Source organism: Castor canadensis, chromosome 16 (genome assembly GCF_047511655.1).
Source record: "Castor canadensis chromosome 16, mCasCan1.hap1v2, whole genome shotgun sequence".
NCBI classification, from domain to species: domain Eukaryota; kingdom Metazoa; phylum Chordata; class Mammalia; order Rodentia; family Castoridae; genus Castor; species Castor canadensis.
The window spans coordinates 74,468,653-74,472,514 of NC_133401.1; the positions used below are offsets into that span (position 1 = coordinate 74,468,653).

The 3,862-nt window shown below is 38.9% G+C and overlaps 1 pseudogene; it reads left to right on the forward strand.

The window, feature by feature from the left end:
* The first annotated feature begins 727 nt into the window (after positions 1-727).
* Positions 728-820, forward strand: LOC141418315 (U6 spliceosomal RNA; annotated as a pseudogene).
* The last annotated feature ends 3,042 nt before the right edge of the window (positions 821-3,862 follow it).

A 3,862-nucleotide genomic window follows, 5' to 3' on the forward strand; every position in this document is an offset into this window, starting at 1 on the left:
GCTTTATCTGTCAGTCTTACAAAAGTGGAGGAACTGCTGGTAGATCAAGCAAATGTGTTGGAGACAGTGGAGTTGATGTGGTCTGGCCTCAGTAACTACTCCTCTGGTCTTGTCAATTATGTTTGTTCTGAAGGGGTATGGGAACAACCTATGCTTCAGTCTCTGAAGTTGCAGTATAGTCTTTTAAAAAATCATTTCTCTCTGCTGTTACTGTAGAGATAGATGAAAAGGAGCTGGTATTCTCTCCTCTCCTCCTCCTCCCACCAAGCCATGCCTTCTTGGAGTGGCAGAGCAGTTTTCAGGTGCTAGCACACTATGCAACTCCTAGAGAAGCTAAGTTTAGACTACCTTTCTGTTCTGCATCTGTTTTTGTATCAATTTTTCCTATGTCTCTTTCTTTCTGTTTGTTTTTCCTCCTCTCTGACACGCTACTGCATGCTCCCTTGGGCTCAGTGCTGACGTTTTTTTTCTCACCCTCTGTTCCAATAATCAGTCTCTGGGTCTCTCCAAGTCTCGTCTTTACAATATAAAACTTTAGTGCATCCCCTCAGTCACCCACCTTGTCGAGAAGTTGTTTTCTGGCTGTTTCTATTCTGAGCCACAGAGAAGTTGGAAAGTGTTACTGGCTTCTGCTGTGTCTCTTTGGCTCCTGTCTCTGTCATTATTGACTATGCCAACACCAACTTCAGGCTATCAGACCAAAAATAATTTAGTAAAAAATAAACTTGTGCCCCTTTTTGTAGCACATACACTAAAAATGGAACAATACAGAAAAGATTAGCATGCCCCCACAATAAACTGATCAATATAACTATTCATTAAAAAAAGCATAAGATGAGTAGTCCTAAGACATTCGTTCCTTAGTTTTGATAATTTTGGTCCATTATTCCAATGGCTTTGCATTCTTTATTTATCTTCATGGATTTTTGCCCATTTAAAATTTAACCTTTCCATTCTTTCCTTTTTTATTTATTATTATATTTCATACACATTTTCAGCTCATTGCTCATATTCTTTGGCATTCACTGAAATGGAAAGTTGAAACAATAGTATTTATTATTTATTTACTTATTTATTTAGAGACAGGGTCTCCCTATGCAGTACAGGCTGGTTTTGAACTTATCATCTTTCTGCCTCTGCCTCCTGACTTTTGGAATTGAAACAATAAAATTTAGTTGAAACTTCCAAGGAAAAAAATCTAACAATTCATGGTACAATATAATAATCATACAGGTTTTCAATGTATGGGTGATATGAGCCTATATTTTTTGAATAACTACAATGTATAGAAAAATATTGTGACAAAATTATATCAAGATCTATAGTGCTTGCCTTGGGTAGAGTTATTTTGCTTATTTATATTTTGTTAATCAATTAAACAAGATTTTATTAGACTCCACCAAATATCAACTCTATTCTTTCTGCTATAGCAATAAAAAGAAAAGGAAACTTTGCTTGCACTGAAGGTACTGTCCAGTGGAAAAGGGAAGCAGATGGAAGTATTAAGTGAGATGTACAGGATGTTAGGCAGTACTGATTACTATTAAGAAAAATGAGGCAGGGAAGGGGGGTTAGAGCATGTGGGGAGGGGCTCCAGTTTTTAAATAAGGCCTTCAGGGGATTGTTTTTCTCACTATCAATGTACTTTTAAAGCAAAAACCTAGGGAAATGTGGGCATGAGCCAGGTAGATATCTAGGAGAAAACGTAAGTGAGAAGAAGGACTAGAAAGTGCAGAAGACCCACCAGAGGAGCACACCTGTGTGTGGATATGTGAGGGGGGTGGGAAGAGGAGGGCAGAGAGATTGGTGTGGCTTCAGACATGGGGAAATTGAGAGAGGGTGAGAAAGAGATGTAATGGGAGAACCAGATAGGTAATAGGAGAGTCAGATTATGTGGAGCCTCACATACCACTATGAAGACTTAGATGTTACTCAGAGTCAGATAGGAGGCCACCAGCAGATTCTGAGCAGAGATGTGACAGAAGATGACATTTTAAAATGTGCCGCTGTGACTGCTCCCTTGGGAGTAATCTGTATCAGTGGCAATGGTGGAAGCAAGAGACCACTGATGAGAGGTGATAATTGTGGAAGTGGTAGTTAGACTATTGACATATTTTGGAGTTAGAGTCTATAAGACATGCTTATAAACACAGGATATGGGGCATGAACTAATGAGTGATGAGGAGTAAATCCAAGTTGTGGCACAGAGGAAATGGATGGAGTCAATTGAGATGGGGAAGTTTGTAAGAAGATGAATTTTGGGAGGCCAGATCAGGAGCTCAGTTTGGGACATGGTAGTTTTGATACGCTTATTAGTCATCCAAGATGTTTCTCTATGGGAATGCATTGTTTTTTAAATTAGGCAAAAACAATGGCAAGGCATTTTAAAAGGCATTCTATTGTATTGGGTTGTTCTAATGAGTTCTCTATTCTTGGCCCGAATTGTTCAGTTTCTGTGGTCAAATTGTTTTCAGTCAAACCATCTGGAGCCAATGTGTACAGGGGTAGTGGTGGGTAACCACAAGACACACTTGCTCCTAGGACCACCCTGCTTAGAAGAGAGTCAAAAGCAACACTCAGCACTGCATTGTCATCTTGGCTTTCACCAATTAATGACCCTGCCTCTTTTTTCTCCTCTTGGATTTCAGACACTTACCTGAAGTTTCCAATTAACAACCCTGCCTCTTCTTTGTTCCTCTAGGATTTCAGACACTTACCTGAAGTTTCAAGGCTCCACAGTTCCTGGACCCTTAAGTCTTACTGTTCCCTGATATTTCCTGCATAGTGATAGCAATCCTGTCACTACTATGCATCATAAATCAGTTTGTAATACACTTCCTGGAGACCTATTTTTTACTAAGCATTTTTGGGACAGTAAAGTTGAGATGTAGCAAGAATTTTCTAAGAGGTAAGAACATTGTGTGGGATATAGGTATACATAAAAGGGGTTAGATTTGTTGCATTTAAAGTGGAGAAGGGAGTCCAGGATTTAATTTTGGAGTGATGATCTACCTAGTCCACCTGTTCACTGCTTTCCAGATTTTACTCAGAGGGTTTGTTATGTTTTCCAACTTCTAAAAAGTATTTAGTGTTTCTTTATTTTTCCTGAGTATAAAGCAACAAATACAAGGTGCAGAAAGCCTTGGAGAGATCAGTAAAACATGAAGAAAAAATAAAAATCTTGCATAATCTTATCATCCAGAGATATTTAAAAGAAGCTTTATTGGTATTTTTCCACATTATTACCATTCTTTGGAAGAGTGCTTTTTAATAGCTGAATGGAATTAATGGCTCACTTTTTTTTTTTGATGGTGGTACTGGAGTTTGAACTCAGGGTCTCATGCTTGCTAGGCAGGTGCTTTTACCACTTGAGCCACTCTGCCAGCCCAATGTCTCACCATTTATTTAGTGGATCCCATTGGTGAACTGCTTCATAGGTATGTTTTTCCTTGCCTGGGTTATGTAGGCCTGGTGTTGAGGCTGTCCTAGGATATCTGAGGGACAGTAGAGTGTCATGAACAGAAAGAAGGGTGTGTCTACTTGTAATGCCCTGGGTTTGAGGGGTGCAGCCATGTGGAATATGAGTAAGAGCACTAATTAATCCATGCCCCTCCCTAAACTTGAACATGTATGAGCAGAGTAGTGACCTTAGCTGGAAATTCAGAGGGGTTCCATGTTGTATATTTGACATTGGTAGACTCTGAATTGGCAGACCATGGGACTCTGAAATCATACGATTGTAAAATAGTGTATCTTTTTTAAAAATGATAAACATCAGTAGTCATAATCATCAATTAAAATAGAAATACTATGGACCCTTCTATTAAAAAGTAGAAAATGATCAAAGGAAGGTGGAAATCAC